This window comes from Camellia sinensis, chromosome 5 (genome assembly GCF_055761805.1).
Source record: "Camellia sinensis isolate YWXY chromosome 5, ASM5576180v1, whole genome shotgun sequence".
NCBI lineage: Eukaryota > Viridiplantae > Streptophyta > Magnoliopsida > Ericales > Theaceae > Camellia > Camellia sinensis.
The window spans coordinates 177,467,093-177,480,271 of record NC_138965.1 but is presented as its reverse complement, the minus strand read 5'-3'; the positions used below and the strand labels follow the sequence as shown (position 1 = coordinate 177,480,271).

Below are 13,179 nucleotides of genomic sequence, written 5' to 3'. Positions count from 1 at the left end.
CAGTCATTTTTCAGGCCGTTCTTGAAGGACACGACCGCTACCTCTTGGTTGCAGTCGAGTATTCGATTGAACACCTCGTAGTACCTTTTTGCATACGCCCTAAGGCCTTCATCCTTGGCGATCTTTAAAGCCATCAGTGCGTCGACCCTCAAGGGCTGAAGTTTATTTGTCACAAACCTGGCCACGAACATCTCGGCCAGGCCCTTCCAAGTCTTTACGCTTCCCTTCGGTAGTTTATGGAACTAATCTGATGCAATTTCCCTGAAGGATGAGGGGAATACTTTGCAAAACAACGGCTCGTTCCCACTATATAACGCCATCGAATTCAGGTATAGGCCAACGTGAAAGTTGAGATCTGACTTACCATCATATATTTGGAATCTCGGCATACTAAATCTCTTTGGTGCTTGAAATTTGTCCAGTTCCACTGAGAATGGTGTCTTTGGCTTAACCGGGGAAGTTACCTCGGCTTCAGCATTCTGTTGTTTTCTCTTGAGGTAATCTCTCAAGTCTTCTTTACTCCTCCCTGGAGCTCGGCTATCTGTGGACTTCAATCTTTTCGGCATACTACTTTCAACCTCGTGGTGGCCTCGTTTTGATCTCTCTCCATGTGTTGTGTCAAAGCAGAGCGCCTGCCCTTGAATATGCCGATGTTCTTTGGGCTCTGGGTCCTTCGTGCGATACGTTCTTCGGGACTCCTCTCGTCTTGGCTCCTCTCGTCCGACTTCCCTAGAAGGTCGGTGAGAGTGCCTTCCGTTCCTGGTGTGCTGAGGGACTTCGGGGATTGTTTTTCTTCTTCTCCTCTGGGTATTCGTTGCTGGCATCGGCATATCCTACAGCGGGTATGGTGGCTGGATGACATTGTTTTGCATCATGAAGTTGACGACTGACTATAGGTCTGCCAACTTGTTTGCCAATTCTCTTACTTCCTCATCCCTCCGTAAGCACCTGTCCCTCCATACCTGAAGGTTATCGTCATTATAGTACTTGCCTTGGTCTGTCCTCTTCGAAGTGTCGCCATCCTGGCCGACGTCTTTCTCTCCATGGCCCTGGTCATGAGTTTCTGCATTGTGGTTGTCTCCTTCAACGTCAAGGTCAATTGGTTTGCTACTCCCAGCAGGAGTGTCGCCCCCATTGTTTTCCCTCTGTCCGTCACTGGCCATCTATTCTTCTAAGTTTCCCATAGATGGCGCCAAATTGTGTGGGTAATTTTCTGACCATACTGCCCGCCTAATAATCAGCTGGAGAGCACCGGTAGAATAGATGGCTTCAGCAAACCTGCAACAGAAAGAAAAGGCTCCGACGGTGGCTCTTCCACCCAGGAGCACTCCGACGATCAAGTCAGTATGTCTCTCAAAGATAATCAAGTGCTAAACTCACTATTCAAAGCATAAAACTGCGTCCCTTAGACCCACGGGGATGCCTCTCTTTTATAGTTTACTCAATCCTAGTCCCACTAGAAGCCTGACTTCTATGGACTCTAATTCAATGCTTACTTTGGATTTCTCAAGAGATAAAGATAAACTCCCTAAGAGCTTTATCCTTATCTTGGCTAAGTCTTCTCTTTACTCTAGGACTCTTGTCCCTCATCTTTTATCCATTTATCTCAGATTCCGATATCTTCGGAAACAATCTCGGCCTTGACGAGATAACCTCGGCGTCACAACCTGGACACGTGGCACTTCGGCTGACACGTCGGCGTCACCTTGCCACGTGTTGGTATTCAGAAAATACATCCCCACAATCACTATAACATATAAGAGTTTTAGAGATTAAATATTTTGATCTCTAAAAATAAAAATTTTGTTACAAAAGATATTTAGGGACCAATTTCTATCGTCATGAGGATAGTCGCTAAAAGGTCGTTTCGAAAAGTGTACAACAAGGCTTTTAGCAACAAAATTTTGAAAATGTCACTAATAAATAGACTTTTAGAGACAAAATAATTTGGTCTCAAAATGTTTTATTTTTTGAAACAAAAAATTTGATATAATTCATCACTAATGTCTAATTTTCGTTGCTAAAAATATAATAGCGACAATTTTCGCAACAAAAATATTTGGTCCCTAAAAAATAATTTTGATCCTAAATTTTGATCCCTAAAATCTTAATTTTTTGTAGTACATATATCTACCATATTAAATTTGTAGCACCAAGGCCAGAAATAATTAACCATTTAATATTTTATGAAAATATTTTTCGATTTCATATTGACAAAAAAATCCCAATACGTCGTGGAGTCCTCCTCGTTGCTCATGTTAAGGATGGGGTGAAGGTCACACAAGGGCCACATAGTAAGAACAATGGCAAGGGTATTGTCGTAAATTCATTGTTTCAATAACCTGTGTTATCTGATAGGGCTGTGTGAGATGGGAAATTCTATTTCCACCACTCTAATAAACTCAAGGCAAATTATTTTTCAATACACATCTCTATTAATTTATTTATTAAGTAATTATCTCAATCCACATCCTTAAAATTACAAATAAATCCTTCACTTATATGTACACACACTTTACCCTCAAAATACACACACTTTAATTTATCCCAATTTACAATTCTACTTCCACCCACTTTTGTGAAGACCAAAGTGACCCCAATTTACATTTTTACTTCAAACAGGAGGGAGGAAAAAGAAGTTCAAACAGAAAACCAAAAAAAAAAAAAATCTGCACTTTCCTCACCTCCATTGAAAATTTCAAGAGCTCCATTGAATATCTACTAAACATTGTCGATATATTAATTAATACACTAATTAACAAGCCTAGCATTCCGATTTTATAAATGCTAAAAACTGTTTTCATTTCCCGCCTCAAAGCTTCAAGCCAACAGCACCGACCCCAACAACCATTCTCTCTCTCTCTCTCTAAATATCTGTCTCCGCCTTTACAGAGCTGAAATAAGTAAAATAATTCGGCCAATAAAAAAATTCAGCATTTATGGACCGAAAATATTAATTTTGTTCGGAACTCTAAGACCGAAATAAATTAAAAAATCGTAATCCTAATAACGAACTATTCATATTATTTCGGTATTTGATAACTGAATTAATTTAACAAATTCGGTACTGCGTTTCCGACTAAAAAACGCAAAAAAAAAAAAAAACAAAATACTCCACGATTTTACCTTTTCAATACTGATTTTGCTGTCATTATTGCTTGAGTTTGAACTGTCATAGGTTTGTAACTCTTACTTATCAAAATTAAATAAAAATTGTTGAACTAATAATTAAACGATGTTAATAATTGAGTAGAAACTTAAAGATTAAAGTAATAAAGGAGATGTTTTGTTTGCAAATAACAAGAAGAGTACAAAGTGTGTAAGAAGCAAAGTGATTACAAAAGAAAAATTAGGGTTTAATTTTTTTGTTTCAAAAAGTGTATATTGAGAAATTTATATTTCTAAAAGATGTGTATAAAGAATTTGTATATATAATATTAGGAGTGTTGATCAATAACTATTATAGTAATTTTTAATTAGGATATAATTGTCATTAATCTAATTTTTCATTAAGTGTGTTGACTGAGTTTATTAGGGTGTTGGAAATAGAATTTCCCGTGTAAGTGGTATTTCAAAAAAATTAAAGGGAATGACAGTGATAAAAAGTATACTTTTATGTTGGTTTCATTTATATCGGTAAAAATTGAAATTGAAACAGAATGTTTATTAAATCTAAGAAAAAGAAAGAAAGAAAGAAACATATTGTATATGTCATGAAAAATATACCAAAAATGGAAATCTGGATGACAAATTCTAGGGGCATGGGTAGCTCTCCATTTTGCTATTTTTTCTTGGCCATTATGTGCTGCTCTGCTCACGATAGTATAAATAAGGTCAATAGGTAGCTTTTTTGTTTTTTTGGGTAGAAAAGGTGGCAGATAAAATAGAACTAGAAATAAAGTTTACAAAGTCTGGGTAATTAACACCCCTAACATCATCAAATAATTGATTGCAAACAGGGGGTGGGTGGGTGGGTGATTCAATGGGTAGCTCTCTATTTTGCTATTTTTTCTTGGCCATTAAGTGTTTCTTTGCTCACGAGAGCATGAGAGTGTATTGGGCGCACTATAAAAAGTGTTTTTTTTTTTTTTTTTGAGTTATATTATTATTTTTTATATATTTTAAAAAAAATCTAAAATATTTTTATTTAGATCATTTCAAACAACACTATAATAAAAGGAAGTAGGTAGCTAATTTAAGGAGTTTACATCATATGCAATTTATTATAAAAATGTATAATTTTATCATAAAATTTTATAATATTAATTACAAAATGCATAATCTGATCACAAATTAGTATAAAAAAATGTCATAACTAAGATACAAAATTTTAAACATTTTTATTACGTCAATTTATGATAAAATTATATATTTTTTAATTAATGTTATAAAATTTTATAATAAAATTATATATTTTTATGATAAGTACATATAGTACGCACTCTAGAGAGGTATAGGATCTCTCCTGATTCATTTATTTATTATCATCGCCGGTGACTGGAATTGCCAAATCTCAACCTTCTTTGTTTCGTATGAGTATCATATATCTACCATATTAAATTTGTAGCACCAAGACCAGAAATAATTAACCATTTAATATTTTATAAAAATATTTTTCCATTTCATATTGACAAAAAAATCCCAATACGTTGTGGAGTCATCCTTGTTGCTCATGTTAAGGATGGGTGAAGGTCACACAAGGGCCACATAGTAAGAACAATGGCAAGGGTATTGTCGTAAATTCATTGTTTCAATAACCTGTGTTATGGGAGCTTCTATATACACACACTAAACCCCCTCTCCACACACACTTAATGAAGGAGGTGTGTGGGAAGTGTAGAGAGGGGGATGTGTAGAAAGTGTGTTGTGTGTGTGTATATAGAAGCTCCCCTGTGTTATCTGTGTAAGTGGTATTTCAAAAATTAAAGGGAATGACAGTGATAAAAAGTATATTTATATAATATTTATGTTGGTTTCATTTATATCGGTAAAAATTGAAATTGAAACAGATTGTATATTAAATCTCAAAAAAAGAAAGAAAGAAAGAAACAGATTGTATATGTCATGAAAAATATACCAAAAATGGAAATCTGGATGACAAATTTTAGGTGTATGGGTAGCTCTCTATTTTGCTATTTTTTCTTGGCCATTGAGTATTGCTCTGCTCACGATAGTATAAATAAGGTAAGTTTTTGTTTTTTTGTTTTTTTGGGTAGAAAAGATGGCAGATAAAAGTTTACAAAGTCTGGATAATTAACACCCCTAACATCATCAAATAATTGATTGCAAAGGTGGGTGGGTGGGTGGTTGGTGATTCAATGGGTAGCTCTCTATTTTGCTATTAAAGACTTTGTAAACAGTATGAGAGTGTTTTGGTGCACTATAAAAGTGTATTTTTTTTTTAGTTATATTATCTTTTTATTTTTTTATATCTTTTTTTAAAAAATAAAAAAATATTTTTATTTAGATTATTTTAAACAACCTCATAAATAAAGAAAATAGGTAGCTAATTTAAGGGGTTTACGTCATATGCAATCTATTATAAAAATGTATAATTTTATCATATTAATTACAAAATGCATAATCTAGTCACAAATTAGTGTTAAAAAATGTCATAACCAAGATACAAAACTTTAAACATTTTTATTACGTCAATTTATGATGAAATTATATATATTTTTTCAATTAATATTACAAAATTTTGTAATAAAATAAGTACATGTAGTACGCACTCTGTAGTGGTGTATAGCATCTCTCCTGATTCATTTATTTATCAACAATGGTATATCCTTCTAAAATTAGAGCTCTAATTGAGCTCTAGTGAGATGAAAAAAAAAAAAAAAACATAAGGCCTAAATATCATATTAGATGGGCCCCACATAAATATGAGAGCTATTAGAACTTCCAAATTAAAGTTTCAAAACATTTTTATTTATTTATCATCATCGGCGGTGACTGGAATTGCCAAATCTCAACCCTTCTTTGTTTCGTATAGGTATAGATATAGGTTAGTTATTTGTGTATATAGTTCTAAGGGGAATTACATTGAGTTGTGTCAGTCAAAAATTATTTAAAAAATAAAAAAAATATGTTATAAATACTAATAATTAATAACATAAATTTTTGGGGGTAAATCTTACTTTATTTTTCTTTGGTTTGGGTCATGTGCAGTTTACCCCCTTAATATTTGGAAATAACCACTTAACCTCTATTTGATTGATAGACTAAATTGCACAGTTAAATACTGTTAAACGTTCCGTTCAACTTAACATTAAGTGTGAAACCCGTGGTAAAGAGAAGGATTATATACTCAATTTCAAATTTGAAGGGGGTAAAGCGCACATGAAATAAAGCACATGGGTCAAAGTGTATTTTGCCTTCTAAAAAAATGATGAAAATATAGGGGTATTTTAGTCTTTTTTATTAAATTGTTAACGGTCTTAACGGTACACTTCAGTTTACAAACCACAAAGGGTTATATTGTCATTTTCAAACGTTAAAAGCATAAACTGCACAAAGTGATTCTACTTGCACGACTAGTTCGATTATATGGCAAAATGGAAAAGGTAAATTGAATTAAAGACCTAACCTTTGGTTAAAACAAATGCATTTATACTATTTTCCTAATTAGGTTATTCAAATTTTTTAATTGAATAACAATAAATATAAATAAATTTCTTAAAAATATTATTATTATTATTTTTTAATTTGATAAGAAGACAATGGTCATCTCAAATGCAAAATTTTCTTATAATAATGAGATTTGAGCCTAATTGGGTTGGGATTCATGTAGGACCTGGAATTAGCGAAGATGTTAGTGAGGCCCAACAGGATGTTCTTCGATGACGTGACCAAGGAATCGCTTCTAACAGAAGCGAGATACGGGTCGGTGAGTCGGGTTTACATAGTGTGCGAAGAAGACCAACTTATGAAACCCGAATTCCAGAGATGGATTATTCAGAACAGCCCACCTGATGAAGTCAAGTCCATTGCAAATGCTGACCACATGATCATCCTATCAAAACCCAAGGAGCTTTGCCTCTGTTTGCAGGAGATTTCTCAGAAATATCATTGATTTTACTTGAGTGTTTTAATAGATTAAGCTCTATTTGGTAATCTCTAAATAAACAGTTTTTTTAATTAAAATAGCCAAAAGTTAAAAAGTCTATTGGTTTGTTTAGTTATAATTTTAAAACAACTTTTTCATTAAAAAATAATAAATTTGAGAATGTTAGCAGCTAAAAAATGACTTCATTATATTTTTAAAAACTTCACTGTTTCCCTTTACTTATACTGTATTAATGATTGTAATATGGTAATTTTCTTTTTATCAAAAAGAAAAACTTTGGAAAAATTCATAAAGAACTTTTTTTCTTAACCAAAAAATAATTTTTGTAACAATTACCTAACAGCTTTTTAAAAGTATGAAAAAATTGAAAATCAAAAAATTACTTTTAAAAAAAAAATTGTTGAAGTTCACCAAAATTGAGGAAAGAAGTAACAGTAGCTGGTTTATATGATGATTAGGCTGTGTGCATCACTGAATTGTAAAATTATTTTCAATTTTTTTTATCAGTAAAAAAAAGATTATATTAATGAAAAGTGAAATACAAAGTATATTATAGCAAATATCATTAAAGTAAGATGCGTGCAAAAACGTCGCAGTGAGTAAGATCATCTCATTTGTTCTTGCTAGTTTGCCAAATTGTTAAAGATGCATTTAAGCCTCCGTTTGGAGAGTGGGCTGGCTTTTTGACTTTTTTTGACTATTTTAGCTTGGGTTAAAAAGCTTGGTTTGTGAAGAACTTTTTAGCTTTTTTAGCTTCTTTTTTTTTATATAGAGAAGAGTGTAATGATTATGGGTTAGATGTGATGTTTTGTTTGTTGTGGCTAAAATAGCCTATTTTGTCTTTTATAACTATTTTAGCCACAAACCAATTTGCCAAACACCATCAATTATTTTTAATTTACTAGTTCAAAAAATGTGAAAGGAATTGAAAGTCTCAACCACCTCACCACTCCATGCACCGTAACCATTATCATCACTAACATCAACACTAATGCAATCATTAATATATTAATCTCAAATTTGTAAATCAAAAAAATATTTCTTATGAAAAATATTCTTTTTTGTTGAAATGAACAGAAAGGAATAAATCCAACTTAATAAAACAGATAAAGTAGAAATAAAAGTTGAGTGGGAGGCACATTAAATGTAGTTTACAATGATATACATAAGCACCTTACCATACTAATTGCGACAAAGTTTTTCCGGCATTTACTCAAGCACAAAAGGAAACCATACTGCCACACAAACCCAACATCACCAAGACCATTGCCACACACACCAATTGACGTACCGAAACAGAGAAAAAAACATAATGTCAACCTTGGGCTGGGATAACAAGAAGAGGTTGGTTCCTTCTTCAGTAAGGTGCAATCCTAAACTTCTCCTCCATGTGCAAGTTCTCTAGTTCAATCCCACTTTCACTCTTCCAATCAAATAAGTTTATGAGCAAACCCAACACCACTAGAACCATTCTTATTGTCGCACACGAATTGAAGAACCAAAAAAGAAGGGGGGGAAAAAATGCACATTGTCAACCCTGGACTGGAACAGCAAAAAGAGGTTGAGCCTTCTGTAAGATCATGCCAAATTTCTCCTCCATATCCAAGTCCTCCGGTTTAATCCCACCATCAAGCTTCTAATCAAGTGAATTTAAGAGTGAACCCAACATCACTGAAATCATCCTTGTCGCCAATGGTAGCCCGGGACATATTCTTTGACCTGCACCATATGGAATTAACTCAAAATTACAACCTCGGACATCAATGTCCGAGTCCAAGAACCTCTCCGGCATGAATGAGGTGGGGTTCGGCCAAATGCTTTGGTCATGGCCAATAGCCCAGACATTTACTAGCACTTGTGACCCTTTTGGGATTGTGTAGCCACAGACTTGCTCGTCTGAGTCAACTTTACGAGGAATTAAGAAGGAAACTACTGGGTGCATCCTGAAGGTTTCCTTAACAATTGCCATCAAGTAAGGTAGGCGTGCAATATTCGATTCTGATATTGGTTTGCCTTTGCCAACTATTTGTTCAAGCTTTCTTTACGTTGTGTTTGGTTGGGGGATTTGAGGAGGGATTTGGAAAGAAAAATGAAAAAGTTAGGTGAAATGTGAATAAAATATACTTACATTTCTCCTAGTTTCACACACCTTTTCCAATTTCCTTTCCAATTCCCTCTCCAAATCCCCCAACCAAACACGACATTAGAGTCTCTGGGTTGCGTAAAAGCTCTGTCATTGCCCACTCTAATGTATTTAAAGTTGTGTCTATCCCTGCTATAAATAAATCCTGTAACACAATTTTTGTACCAAGTCAGACTAAATAATTACTCAATTCAAATTCAATGTAATAAAAGTGAAGCAAATTATGATGGTAGTCCCTGTATTTTGGTTCTTGTGTCATTTTAGTCTTTGTAATTTCAATTAACTCAATTTTGATTATGAATTTATCACTTTGTCTTAATTTAATCTAATTAATTCCAACTCTTAACATTTTTTTTTAATATAGAAAATATGCATATAAATGTTATATGTCATATTTTTAAGGACAAAATTATAAACTTATTCAATTTAGTGAATTAATCTCAACAAATTTAGTGATAATTTTCTTTAAAAAAACATAAATAATATTATTAATTGGATTAAATTGATATAAAATTTAAAATAAAGAGTCAAAATTGACCCAATTAAAAACATAAATATTAAAATAACATAAAGAGATAAAATATTGTAGAGGGGTTCGAGATTAAGAAGATGATTAAAGAGGCAAAAATATGTTAATAGTCCAACAATGGTGGAATGATTGGAGAGTGAGTAGCTAGGTGAAGGTGAAGCAGGAAACTCAAACAGAAATGAATGTCAGTGCACAAATGGGCAAAATCTCCCCCAAGTTTCCAAAATTCTTCTTCTTGGACCTTGGGAAATGAGTCCTGTTTATAGTCTTTTTCTTGGTACCAAGAGGACACCAAGTGGCCAAATAGAGAGAAGACAGGTGTCCCTAAGGATCACATAGAATATTCTACTTTGACCTACCAGGCTGAAGGTGCCACATGTTCCTGTGCTTGCACCGTGTACTATTTGTTTGCCTCTGCTGCTACCTTTTTGAGCCTCAGCAAGTGTAGTTGCGACGGGAGTGTTTGGCGCTGCAACTCCCTTTTGAACCTCAGCAAAGTGCAGTTGCGGCGGGAGTGTTTGCCGTTGCACTTGCCCTGTTAGCCTGAACCTCAGCAAATGCACTTGCAGTAGCAAACCTTGCTGCTGCACTTACCTTCTCAATTCTATTTAGTCAGTACATGTATTCTTAGGACTTCATTAACCTGCTATCAGCTATGTTCGTGTTCACCTTGGCGAAATCTCCACCCTTAGCCACCTAACCACAAAATAGCAAATGACCATTAGAGCATCTCCAATGGTTGTTGCTATTTTGCTATTGCTATTGCTATAATTTGGCAATGAATAGCATTATTTTGCCAAATTATAGCAATGATGCTCCAATGGTCATTTGCTATTTTTGGCAAATCTCAACCAACTTTCCTCCAAGTTTGTAGGTGTTGTTTGGATATAGGTTTTTTGTGATTTTATTTTTGTTTATTTTTTATCTTTTGTGACATTTTTTTACCTGTTTGTTACAAAAATTATATATTTATATTATTCCCAACTAGACAAATATAAAAAATTAAAAAAAAAATGAAAAATTGGAAAAAAAAAATTGTTTGATTAACTCACCCCACCAAAAAACATATCACTACATATTTAATAAATTTTTTTAACTACACAAAAAATAAACAATCACCAATTACCCACCAACAACCATCCAAATTAAAAATTAAAAAGTAAATGACATTACTAAATTAAAAAACAAACAATCACCAATTATCGCGTAATTATTCATCAGGAGGCATGGGGAAATAGTAATTTGGGCTGCTGACATTTGAGGACCACTTGGCGAAAATCTCATTTTTTTCGCATTGTGTAATATGCTTTTGTCTGAGGGTCCAAAAGAGAAATGTCCGTAGTCATTATCTCATGTTCTTCTTTTCTGATCTCAAGTTCTTTCATTTCCTGCAGTGCTTGAATCCTTTTTTCTTCTCTTTTATCTTTTTTCTTTTCCTTCTCAGTAAGGTGTTGGTTAAATGTCTCCAATTGTATGCTCATTTTTTGGACTTCAGCTTCAACCACTTGATTTCTTCGAAATAATTCTTTTGAAGATTTCCAACCCATCGGCCTTTTACCCCTTGCAGAGACACTGCCCTCACCAACAGTTGGATTGTTACCAACTGTAGGAACCCACATTTTATGTCTTCGTCATGTTCATGAGCATCTGTATGATTATGGCTTGTTAAGTTTGCATGTGTATGTTTGTGACTTGTTTCGCTTAAGCGAGTGTGATCCATGCCTTGTTTTGAAGCCTTGTGATTTGTCTAAGTGTAGTGTGCTTGTCTTGTTCCTTCCTTGATGTGAAACTTAGGACACGCCTTGCCTGAGTTATGCTAGCCGATGTTATTCCAAGCCTAGGTTACGTTACGCCTAGATCATTCCAAGCCGAGGTCATCCTCAGTCTAGAAGTATCTTGGAACCCCTTGTTGACCTCCGTCCTCGCCTTGACACATTAGCCGAGATGTTACCTTGCACCTAAGTGATCTCGTCCTGAAGTGGTATGACCTAGACCGAGGTGTGGCGCATCTAGGCCAAGATGTGGCACAGCTTAGTCAAGTGTTGTCCTTCCTGGCCGGGGTCATTGTCACCTTAGTTGCCGAAGTCCTTTTGTTAGCCGATGTCACCCCTTGCCGGAGTGCCATTCCGTGTAGCTTGTTAAATATGCCTTGTTATTAGCCGATGTCATTGCCTCGTCAGAGAGCCCATACCGCTTTACTTGTTGAACACCCTTCCACCATGCTTTGTCTGGTCTGTCAGCCACCTTTTCAGGGAAAAACCCAACCAGTCGCCGCCACGTGTCTCAGTAGAGGGTTAACCCCAGAACCGGGTAAAGAAAACTATCATTTGGTATCATAACCTTGCCTTGTAGAGAGAGAAACTCTAGGAGGAAGAAGGAGTTTTAGAGTGAGGAAGTAGATCTTCAAGCTTGATTCCTAGAGATCGAACCGTTAGATCCGTGTTCTAAGGTTAGATTCTTGATCCGCTCATGATGTTCTTTATGTTCATGTTATTGCATTGCATGATTGGATATGATTTGTAAGCCATGCATTGTTTTGAAGTTCGAATTTAGAAAGAGAAAATGACATTCATGTGTTCTTCAAGAAAGTCTTGTTTTGATCCGAAAGCTTGCATAAAGAATCGTGTTTTTGTGTTTATTTCCGCAAGAACTTCAAGTACGGGTACCCAGGTCCATGTTTTCAAACTCATAGCATGAAAATCCCAGATTTGTGATAACAGATTGTGATTGAACATTCATATTTTCATGTTTTCACACTCATGTTCTTCATGTTCATCAGCAGAGGGAAACCCAGAGTTTCCCGACCTCTTTTCCTTGCATGTGGCCCTCGGGAACACACCTCGGCAAGGAGGTGTGGAACCTCGGCCTAGACCTGGTTAGTGCCCAGCATGCTTTTCCGAGATCATTTGCATACATAAGAGACTTGTTTGAAAGTGCATTCAATAGGCTTTGCCCTGTGTTTGTAGGACTTGGGCTTGTCTCGACCCCGACGTGTGAAGAACTATGTGAGTGGTATTTTTAATAAAGCTATGTTACACTTGCTTTCATAAATATCGTCTTGCCTTGTTTTGAAAAGTACTTGATCTAGCATGAATGACTATCCCTACTTGTATATTAAGCACTATCTTGTTTTGATGACATTTCTTGAAAGTCCTTAGTTGCAGGGGACTATAATGCAACTGCACTCTTGTCTTGAAAGTCCTTAGTTGCAGGGGACTATAATGCAACTGCACTCTTGTCTTGAAAGTCCTTAGTTGCAGGGGACTATAATGCAACTGCACTCTTGTCTTGAAAGTCCTTAGCTGCAGGGGACTATAATGCAACTGCACTCTTGTATTGCAATGTCATCACCCCCTTGTATTAAGTAGATGTAATAACATCCAAGGAACTTGAAAGGCCGGCAATGAACTTGATTTCCCCCTTGATTGTAAAGTATGC

The 13,179-nt window shown here is 35.0% G+C and overlaps 1 protein-coding gene and 1 pseudogene across 2 annotated transcripts in view; one reads left to right on the top strand and one right to left on the bottom strand.

Annotated features, from left to right (window-relative positions):
* Positions 1-13,179, top strand: part of LOC114283083 (methylesterase 10-like) — a 297,358-nt gene that overhangs the window by 42,902 nt on the left and 241,277 nt on the right. The window lies entirely within an intron of this gene.
* LOC114283084 (geraniol 8-hydroxylase-like) lies at positions 8,601-11,360 on the bottom strand (annotated as a pseudogene).